The sequence below is a fragment of the Perognathus longimembris genome, chromosome 4, assembly GCF_023159225.1.
Source record: "Perognathus longimembris pacificus isolate PPM17 chromosome 4, ASM2315922v1, whole genome shotgun sequence".
NCBI lineage: Eukaryota > Metazoa > Chordata > Mammalia > Rodentia > Heteromyidae > Perognathus > Perognathus longimembris.
Window position 1 is genome coordinate 15171470 of NC_063164.1, and position 11486 is coordinate 15182955.

Sequence of the window (11486 nt, forward strand, 5' to 3'; positions counted from 1 at the left end):
GCTATGGAGTCTGGAATGTTGAGTAGGGTCAATGCCCAGAGTTCGGAGTCACAGAAAGGTCTCTGTAGGGGGTTGGATCCTCCCTTGGTGCCTTCCTCCAAGGACAAAGTTTTGGAGTTCCCACCCTCTATGCAGGTCCTGCTTCACCCAACACCTCTGCAAAGTCCCAAAGCCTGGGCCAGGCAGAGCCTCTGCACACAGGCCCCAAAGTGTGCCCTACATATGGTCGGACCAGAGAGAAAACTGAGTAACGAACCCATAGTCACTTCTTGCATCTAGAACCAGATCACTGTACCCTGCTCAAGGTGGTTTTCCTGCTTGTTCTGGCCATTCTCAAGGCCTGGTTTGACACTCTTTGCTATTGGTAATGGATCATGTGGTTTGAGAAGATTCTGTGGAATTCAAATTTATGAATTCTGACTTCTTGGACAACCTGCAGTCCCTTAAGCTACCAGTTGTCAAACCTCATGCTTACCTGGACAGCTTCTTTTAAAAAGAATTCCTGACTGCAGTTCCAAAATTCTGCTTTAATACATCCAGTGTAAGACCCAGACACTTATTGTTGCAAACACCTCAAATATGGCAAGACGGTCTATGTTAGCTTTTTATCCTCAGGACAATACCTAAGGAAAACAAACTAAAGGGGGAAAGAGCCAGTCCATTGTTGGCTGGCTCTGTAAAGCATTATATCATGGCAGAGAGGGTGGGGTAGAGTGCACCCCCTGGTAGCAGGGAGGAAGAGAGAGAGGGGAGGGCAGATGGATCTATACATACATACATACAGGGAGAGAGAGAGAGAGAGAGAGAGAGAGAGAGAGAGAGAGGGAGGAGTACAGAGCACAGAAAGGTCCCAGAATATGATACACCCTTCAAAGGCACACCTCAAATTACCCCTACTTCCTCCCACTAGTCCCCACTTTGTAATAGCCCATTCCGCTGTGGTCTTGATGGTTGAATACAGTGATAAAGCTAATGCCATCTGCTAGGAACTAAGCCTCCAGAATATAATATTTTGTAAGGAGACACCTTCATACCCAAACTATAACCCCATGCTTGGAGAAGTATTGCTTAATGAAGAGAAGACCCAGTTTATTATCAATAGGGTGATGCTCTCAGTTCCTCCTTCCTAAGGCAAATGTTTCTGCATCACTAGAGGTCAGCTAAGCTCTTAGATCTAGCCAATTGAAATAGGCCTGGTGGTCTGTGTCAGGTAACACAGGGTCTGGCACAGGGAGCACCCAGTAAATGCTGACTATGAATAAACCCACCATGATATATATTCTTCTCTGGAAAATGGCAGTATGAAAATTCAAACCGTATAGGATTATAACAAACTAGAATCATGCCTAGCAATAATCTTCAATACGTGATAGCCATTATTATTCTAGCCTCTGGAAACCTACTTCTCCAAATGACCCAGACCCCAGATCAGTGGTGCTCATTTTGAAATAAGGAAGTCCTCCCCATGTGCTCCGCGCAGTCAGTGACTTCCTCACAGGGGCTATAGGAGTACTATAAGTGGCTGGAAGCTAGACTTTCTGAAGGCAAGGAGTTTGCCTGAAAGGCTAGAGGAAAGAAAACACATGGTAAGTAAAAGATTTGCAGGCCTGAGTGAGCCAGGGGCTTGGACGCCCCACCATCAGGCCAGCACTTCAAAACCACGGGGCTGGATGTGGTTTGGCAAAAGCTGAAGTGAGAAGTAATAGGAGTCTGGTCGCAGAGCCTGGGTCGATCCAACAAATTTGGCCTTAATCTCCTCGGCCTGGGGAGCACCTGGAGGGTTTGAAGGTGGGAAGGCTCACGACCACATCTGGCTCCTGAAATCTTCCCTGGATACAATAGGGAGGCTGGACTGGAAGGGGGAAATAGGGAAGCCGGGAACCCTTAACTGGGGTAAAGAATAGGTGACCTGGATTGTGAAGTGGCCATGGGGTCAGAAACAATGGTAGAAAATGAAGCAACAAAATGACCACGATTGAGGCTAGGGCTGGATAAGCAGTGGGGGGCTAAGGAAGAGGCGCAATTCAATTTGGGGGTTTTGAACATAAGCTCTCATTCTCAGTACCCTTGACCTTGGCCCTTTGGCCTCAGTGGCTGTACCCGCAATGGCTTTCTTATTTAGACATTCTATGTCTTGTTGCCAAAGGCAGCTCTGCCTGGGCTCAAGCAACCGTCTAGGTTCCTGCCTTCTCTGTCTGTGCCCCAGGCCCCCAATTTCCAGTAGTATCTTAGCCCATTCAGTTCTGCCAAGACAGAATACTATAGATTGGATACTTTATTAACAAAAACATTTATTTCGCACAGTTTGCAGTCTGGGGCATCTAGTAGCAAGGTGCCAGGATCTGTTGAAAGCCTTTGTATTATAAGGTCCTAGCATCATAGCGCCTACGAGAGAGAAGCAAAGGGGCCCAATGTATTGTTTTCATCAGGAGCCCACTCCCTGATAACTCATCCGCTCCCATGATGTCTGCATTAATCCTTGCATGCAGGAAGAGCCCTCGTGACCTCATCATCTCATCGCCTGGGGCAGATCCCAACTCTCATTGCCACCCAACTGGGGATTCTATTTCTGATATAGGCTTTGAAGGACATAGTGGAACCATAGCACCTTCCCACTTGCACTGAGAAGTTGGTGGAGGAAGAAACTCGGAGTGGCCCCTGTATCCAAGTCCAGGAAAAAATGCAAGACCTATCTATGCCTGAGTCTGGACAGGTTCTGGATGTGGTGAAATTTTGAGTGTTGGGGCCCAGGAGATAAAGTAGAGGAACTTCCTAGCTGGGGGGTGTCGGGAGCTGCCTGGGCAGACAGACCTCAACATGGGGGTCCAGCATATGTAGGCTCCCCTACCTATCTGTGCTGGAGCCCCTCTGCAGAGACCTGCCACAAGTTGTCCTTGCAGCCTCCTCTATCTTGTTGGAAAGCACCAACTGTACTGGGAATGACTCTTTGGGAGCCATATGGGCCTGTGACTTTCTACCCAAACACACACACACACACACACACACACACACACACACACACACACCCCTTTTGATAGTGAGCAGTCCTATTTTGGAAAAGCTGATCCTAAAGCAAGTTCTTTAGGAAGAGTTGACAGTAGCATCGGAGGCCTGAAGGGCTTGGGGGTGTGTATGTACCCCATGGCAAGGGCAGAGACAAGGACCTGGTGTGACGTGCCTCAAGCAGCTTCCTAGAGTCCTTTAAGGAAGAGCCAGAGCTGCGCTACCCACCTGGGAGGGTGCCCCTAACAGGCTAAACCTGCCTGGCAGCAGCGGCTCCCCCACTCTGGGCCCCCTGGCCTCTGGGTGGCTGAACCTCCTAGAGCTTAGTCGTACGTCCCACACCCTAGCCTGCTTCTCAAAGCTTCTTTGTTCCATGGATTGAACCTGGCCAGCCCGGATCTGATAAGGCCTCTTTGGGTAGATAGCACCTGGGCCTTGCGCGCGACACGGCTCCTAGCCACACCCAGCTGCCTCTTGTGCACCTGTTCACCATGGCGGGGGTAAAGACGTGGTGTGTGGGGGGGGCTTTCTGTTCCAGTGAGGGCAGGTTTGATCTCTGGGCAGACCCCTCTCAGCAGCCATTTAAGGCTCTTCCTATGTCATGGAACAGCAGAATAAAACCATTAAGTCTGTTTCAAAGATGAATAAATTAAAACTCCAAGACAGACCTGCCTTGCCTGTGCCCATTTCTTCGGTAGCCAGGAACTCCTACTATGAGCCGAGTGTGTGAGGTATGCTGTTGACATCTTCATTTTTAGTCCTACAAGCCTGGGAAGTGAGGGTCTTCCTCATTCCTCCTTCACACAGGAAGTAACTAAGGCCCAGAGAGGTGTGTTTTTTCCCCAACATCACATGATAACAAACTCTAGATCAGAACCTAGGTCCCCCACAGCAGCAAAATAGAGCAATAGGAATCAATAGGTTCTCATGCCACGGGAATTGGGAGAACACATTCCCAGCCACAATCTAAAGGATTTAATGTGGCCAGGAGTAGCCAGAACAAGGTTAGAGAGGGTAACCCAGAAAAAGACCCATGTACTGTGAGAGATATAAGAAAGGGAATACAGTGGTTAAAGTATGTTGGCAAAGCCACACCCCAGTGGATCATGCCTGGAATCCTTGCTACTTAGGAGGCTGAGAGCTGAGGACTGTGGTTCAAAGCCAGTCCAGGCAGGAAAGTCCATAAGACTTTTATCTCAAATGAACCAGCAAGAAGCCAGAAGTAGAGCTGTGGCTCAAGTGGTAGTATGCCAGACCAGAGCAAAAAGCTAAGAGAGAGTGCCTAGGCCTTGAGTTCAAGACCTAGTACTGGCACACACACACACACACACACACACACACACACACACACACACACACACATCATGCAGTTTCAGTCTGATTCTACTCTGAGACAGCACCTGCCTATAGATACCTGTTTTGGTTGAACTCCCAGCCAACAGGCAGCAACATGATGGAAGTTTACCACCTGAGACAGCCTAGAGGAGCCTTCAGTTGGCTGTAGTGCTGATCGACATCTCATTACAACTGTCTAAGAAACCCTAGGCTAGGACCGCCAAGCCCTGAAATCTCTAGCCCATAAAATCATAAGCAACATTAAATGGTTGTTGGGTAACCTGACATTTTGGAGTCACTTTTTATATGGCACAAATAGCCAGAAAGACCAGACAGGGGATGGGGACTGAGGAATCATTTCTTGAGGCTTTCCAGAGGCTGTTAACACAGTCTGATCGAAAGGCTTTTAGAAATGGAAGTCTGGTGGTGCGGGAGGAGGTGTGACACCCTTCAACATCTGAAGGGACAGTATGAGAACACACCAAGAGGGAGTAAACTTGGACAGATGGGGATGGAGGCAATGGGGAAGACTGAATGAGCACATCTTGCCACACTTAATAGATTGACAAAACATGTGCTTGCTTTTCTGGCAGGCACATGGATGGCAAAGCAAACTCCTGGGCGGCTTTGAGGTGTCTGGGAAGAAGGAAGCTCAAGGACATGGACTAGCAGACAGTAAGGAATATAAATGGCCAAATGGAAACAAGTGCTGTTAGAGATTTTTAAATAGCAAATGTTAAATGTTGAAAAGAGTGCTCAGAGCTGGGGCCAGAGCTGGGAAAGGGGTTGGTGATTCTTGAGAGCAGTTGCTGACCACATTGTCCAGAGTGCCCTACAGGCAGAAAGTGCCGGGACTCGGCAAGAAGTTCTATGAAGAGGAGCCAGAAAGCACTTTGGTGCCATAATAAACGCCAGGTGTTTCTGCATCTGGATTTTGCACAAACCTCTGGAAGTTGGATTTAGGAAAAATCAGAGAAAAGCAACCAGATAGTAGAGGCTGAACATGATTTGGGAGTGGAGTGGGGGGAAAAGTTAAAGGATAGGCTCTGTGTGTGTGTGTGTGTGTGTGTGTGTGTGTGTGTGAGTGTGTGTGAGAGCCAAATAGACAGAAAGAAAGAGACACACAAAGAGAGGCAGAGAGAGAGAGAGAGAGAGAGAGAGAGAGAGAGAGAGAGAGAGAGAGAGAGAGAGAGAGAGAGAGAGAGAACCAGGGCATGATCTCTTGGATTTCTTGCCCACAACTGGCACCCCTACTACTTGAGCCCAGCTTCTAGTCCCTTGTTTTGTTAATTGAAGATAGAGTTTTCTTTCAGGGCTAGCTTTGTACTATGAACCTCTGGGTCTATTTCCTGAGTAGCTAGGATTGCACGGATGAGCTACTAGCATTCAGCTTAAGGACCGACTTCTTGGTTTGGGCCTCTTCATCCTAAATAAACAAAAGATGAACATAATCAATTAACAACAAAATGTAACAACAAGAAATCAGTGGCTAAAAAGATCAAAGTTAAATCCCCCCTGTATTATTCTTCCTCATATACAAACCTGACACTAACCACAAAAAAAGATGAACGTAGACTATTCCACAAATAATACTCTTCAAAAGAGTAATAGCTACGAATGCCAAGGGTTTAGGCAATGCCCCAGAGTGAGGGGTGTCAAGGAGCCATGACGACTTAATGACAGATGGATCCTGGAAAGAAAAAGTATCTTAGTAAAGCCTGAATTTCTGTGCTTTTGTTAATAGTGTTAAATGTACTAAGGCATCTTTCTCTTTTGTTTTTACCTAGAATCTCTATGTAGTCCAATCTGGTCTTCAACTCACTATATAGCCCAAGCTGGGCTCATGATACCCCTGCCTCAGCCTCCTGAGTACTGGGATTCCAGGAGTGTGCTAACACACTCATCTGTTTCTTGGTTTTGAGAAACAGTCTATGATCATATAAGATGTTAGCCAATGGGAAGCTAAGAAAAGAGCTGAGAAACGTTTATAAGAGCTCTGTGTGAAGCTTTGGCACATATAAAATTAACTTATGTTTTAAAATATAAAATTTTTTTTAAAAGTCTTGAGGACCAGTCAAAGGTGAGCTCCTTTACCATACCTGAGTCCAAGGTGGGTTTCACATCCAAAGGGAGACCTGCTGTCTTGAAACACGGTCATGTGGACACCTTTGCTTGAGAAAGAATCCTGGTCAGAAATGGATTGGAAAAGGCATGAGGGAATTAATAGAATGGAAGGCCACAGAATAAGGGTATTCTTCATTCATCCTAAACTTAAGAGTGAGCTGGGCAGTATGCTAAGTTCTTTAATAGTATTTCCCTTAAACCTCATAATCTTTGGGGTAAATGGTAAAGTTTTCCCTGTTGTCAGATGAGGAAAGTGTGTCTCTAATAGTAAAGGATAAAAGTCACAACTGATTGGGGGGCGGGGAGGGAGGGAGTTGGGATTCAAATCCTGGATGATGGTTGCAGACCTCTTTCTTAATGACTCACTGTGCTGTCTCCTTAGGAACACACCTTCACTCCTTTTATATCTTGGAATTTCAGGCTTGGGTGATGGGGGAAGAGGTGCTAGAAGGCAAAGGAAGGAGGTAGGGGACAGCCCAGCAAGGACTGGTTGGCTGGAGCTGTCCATGGTACTGGAGGGCTGGGAGAAGAGGGAGTTGGGGGAGACAGCAAGGAGGGCTACCACAGAGACTGAGCGCTGCTCAGACCAAAAGGGAATGGACAGGTGTGATCACAAATCCCTTGCCAATAAGCAGGAACCAAGAAGGAGAGACTTCAAGTTTGAGAGACTTCGTGGTAAAATAAACAACAGTGTATAGTGCTAAGTAATCAGCATAGTACAGTGCTTTTTGTTGTTAATATGTGTAAATACCTTTGTACCATTGGTAAACAGGATTTTTTTCCAGTCCTAGTGCTTGAACTCAGGGCCTATCCCTGAGCTCTTTTTGCTCAAGGCTAGCACTCTACCATTTGAGCCACAGCACAATTTCTGGCTTTTTCTGTTTATGTGGTACTGAGGAATTGAACTCAGGGCTTCATGCATGCTAAGCAAGTACTCTACCACTAAGCCACGTTCTCAGCCAGTAAACAGGGATTTTTTTTTTGTACCTTACAATTTTTGTAACTTCAAGTTGTTAAGAAAGGCACTACTCCCAACTGTTCTAATAATTTTACAGGTGAGGAAAGTAAGATTTTTAGCAATTTTCCTGACATTGATAAACTATTTTGAAGTAGGGGATGAAATAATAACCCAAACTTGTGATCCCTCTGCTTCACCTTCTCTAGTGCTTGGGATTATGGGTTACATTACCATACCCAGCTCTGCTTAGCTATTAAAAGTTGGAGCCAGGGCTTGAAATTGAATCTTCTGAGACTAAACTTCATGTTCTTTCCCCTGCTTTCCCTTCCTGTTGGTTTGTGGTAGGAAGGATGAACAGAGGAAAAAGAAGTCTTCTTAGGGAGCCTGGGTTTGCATAGAAACATTAGAAAAACACATGGTACTGCTCTGAAAATGGGGAAAAAAAGAAAACCATACAGTGGTCCCAGGTTGGATTTCTTTCCTTTGCAGTATAATAAACCTCTCCAGTCTTGTACCATGGCAGCCCTCTTAAGTGGGTGACAACCCCGGATTCCCTGATCTCCCTCTATTTTAGCACGTATAGAAGACCTTGGCCCATTAGTGCATGGTCCTAGATCCAGCCCTGAACTACCCCCAATTGCCCTCTTAGCTGCAGCCTTCTCTCACTGTCCACCCCCTAGAATGGCCTGAGAAGACTTACCCCACTCGAATCTGAAGTCAGAAGCTTCGGGGGGGGGCCTACCTTCTCACTTCCTTCCTCCAAGGGCATCTTGGATACAAACCTGGTTCTAGAACCAACAAACTACAGCCAGTCTCAGGGTGACGAAAAATGAGAGAGGGCTCAAGTGCGGGCGCCAGGTGACTTGTCATCTGGGCAGCAGAGCACCTGGCATTTTCTTTCATCTTTCTCTGCCTCCAAACAGCCAGGCTGCCTCCTTCCTTCCTGGAGGAACAAAGGCGGAAAGTGGGGAGAGGAGAACAATTACCCCTTCTCCAGGGTACTGCATCAAGGCTGGGAGCTGGTAGGAATGGAGAGTGTACATAGAGTACAGTGATCCCCCACCTATCACGGGAGTTATGTCCCAGAGACCCCCACAATGGGTGAAAACCCACAAAGGAGCAGCGTTAGATAGTTGTCCCTTGCTGTATCATGGTTCACTTACTGCTACTTTGCAGATTTTCACCTATCTTGAGGTGTCTCTGGAACATAGCTCACGCAGTAGGGGAGGGATCATTTATGTGTTTGTTTTTTTAACCTGTGGTACAGTGAAGACGCAATAAGTGAACCATGGTATAATGAGGGACATCTGTAGTTCAAATGGAACCTTCCATGTGTGTATATGTGCTCCTATATGAATATATGTGTGTGTGTGTGTGTGTCCTTGCTGACTGTTTGAACATACTTGATCAATCTTTATTCTTTCAAAATGTTCCCCAAGGGGGCTGGGAATATGGCCTAGTGGCAAGAGTGCTTGCCTCGTATACATGAGGCCCTGGGTTCGATTCCTCAGCACCACATATACAGAAAATGGCCAGAAGTGGTGCTGCGGCTCAAGTGGCAGAGTGCTAGCCTTGAGCAAAAAAGAAGCCAGGGACAGTGCTCAGGCCCTGAGTTCATGGCCTAGGACTGGCCAAAAACAAAACAAAACAAAACAAAACAAAATGTTCCCCAAATTCAAGTGCTAGTAGCTCAGTCCTACAATCCTAGCTCCTTGGCAGGCTGAGATATGAGGGTTGTTGTTCAAAGCTATCCCAGGCAGACAATTCTGAGAAACTCTGATCTCCAATTAACCAACAAAAAGCCTGAAATGGAGGTGTGGCTCAAGTGGTAGAGTGCCAGTCATGAGTGAAAAAGGCCAAGCTGAGTGAGAGTATAGGGTTTGAGAGTTCAACCCCCAGTATTGACACAAAATTTTAAAAAAGAAGAAAAAGAAATGATCCCCAACAGATGAAGAAACTTGGATTCAGAGAAATCAGATGGCTTTCCCTAAGTCACAGAGCCAGGCAATAGCATCAGAGCTCATTGCATCCCAGCAGGGTGTAGAAGCATGGGGGGACCTTGAAAAGTGTGTGCTTTACTTTTATTATACCACAACCCTGGATTCTAAGCCAGGAGAGTTTGGGGCTGTATCGCCCCTCCCCATTCTTCTTCTGCATCCTGTTGGTCACCAGTTTCCAGAATCATCATTCATCTTTGGCCTTTAACGAAACATCATCTCTCTGCCGTGGGTCTTCTTTGGGCTTAGGGAGTGAATCATTACGAGGCCAAGCACGTATAAACATCTCCCATAGGTTCCAAGCTCCTGAAGAGGGAATTTCCAAAGCAAGCCCAGCCTCCACCTGTCACTCCTCTGACTCAACCTTTAGCCATATCTCTTTCCAGATTATTCACCTTCCTGAGCAAAGTCCAGTAGGCAGGGCTCTCTCTGGGAGTCCCAGGTCAGTGGAGGTTACTAGCCGCACAGCTTCTGGGAGGTTGTTAGAATTTCATAGAGGACCCCCCAGGGGCCCTGATGGGTCCATCACCCTTCATCATCCCACGTCCAGTTTCCACCAAGGAATAAGAAGACAAGTCTGGAGGGTGACTCCACCAGTGAAGAGAAATAAGGATGGCGTGGCTGCTAGTATGAGCTCCTCTTCCTCATCTGGGTTTTCTTACGGGAATTCCTGAGGTCCCTGCCAAGCCCTGCTCTCAGGGTCAATGCTATCTCTTCTTGGCCTGAGAATGAAGGTTCTTTTTTCTTCAAGAAAAGCTTGAAGAAAAACAAAAAGGGAATCATTATAGAAACTATAAACAGCATAAAAGTCATCATGTCCAAAGTACAGGTTTTAGATTCTGAGAATCCCGTTAAAACCAGTGAAACGCTCACTGAGTTCCACATTCCTTGATCCCAAGAAAAGCCCAGGCTTATTCGTGCTAGCATAACTTAGCTGGCCCCCTGGCCTGCCCCTTCCCTCCAGCCCTGCCTGACTCACATCATATGATCTCTCAGGCCAACTCAGGTCACCGTGTCATCTCAGCCCATTGGTCTTCCTTTCACAAGTCAACCCAAACTCCCCAAATCATAATCATAGTTTCTTTTCTGTGTGTTTCCCTAGTCCTACTAAGTTGTCGCCCCCAAAACCATACATCAGGAAGGGTTCATTCTGAAATGAAGCTAGTTCATTGTCCTGGGCAGTGTGAATCACCATCTATAAATGCCCACAAATGAACATTGAGACTGTCAGCTTCACCTACCCAAAGTGCCTTCACCAAATGTTTACAGTCTTCCCCCAGCAAACGGACAAACACACTAATTTCCCCAAATCTACATACACTATGAGTAACTTTTCTTCTTCTTCTTCTTCTTCCTACACTAACTAGCTTTTCCCTCCCTTCGAAATAGTTAATTCAAGGGGGCTGGGGATATAGCCTAGTGGCAAGAGTGCCTGCCTCGGATACACGAGGCCCTAGGTTCGATTCCCCAGCACCACATATACAGAAAACGGCCAGAAGCGGCGCTGTGGCTCAAGTGGCAAAGTGCTAGCCTTGAGCGGGAAGAAGCCAGGGACAGTGCTCAGGCCCTGAGTCCAAGGCCCAGGACTGGCCAAAAAAATAGAAATAGTTAATTCATGTAGTTGTAGGGCCAGAAGAAATGGTGGAAGAAAAGGCCAAGGATACTCTTTCACATTAGCCAAAGGAACACATTTACAGAAGGCTACATGCAAGTGAGAAGTGGCAGCGGGCTGCTTTCAAGCGCATGATTTCAGCCACGAGGAATGAGGTTCCAGCTGAGGATCTGCCTACCATGCGTGAAGAGAGCAAACAGGACTCATTCCCGCTCAGGGGTGGAGGCTACAAAAAAAAGCAACCTCCTAAAAAGACTGGTAGCAACGATTGCAATCACGACAGCAGGGAACGTCGCGGGGAAAGTCAAAACGGAGCAGACCGGGCCTTAAATCCCGCTGGCAGAGGTCCCAGGGGTCGGTGGTGGCTTAGCGGTAGAACGCGCGCCCAAGGTGCGTGAATCTTGGCCCGTTGGGCTTGCCGTCGTTGCCCCGGGATACCGGAGGACGCTGTGGCCTG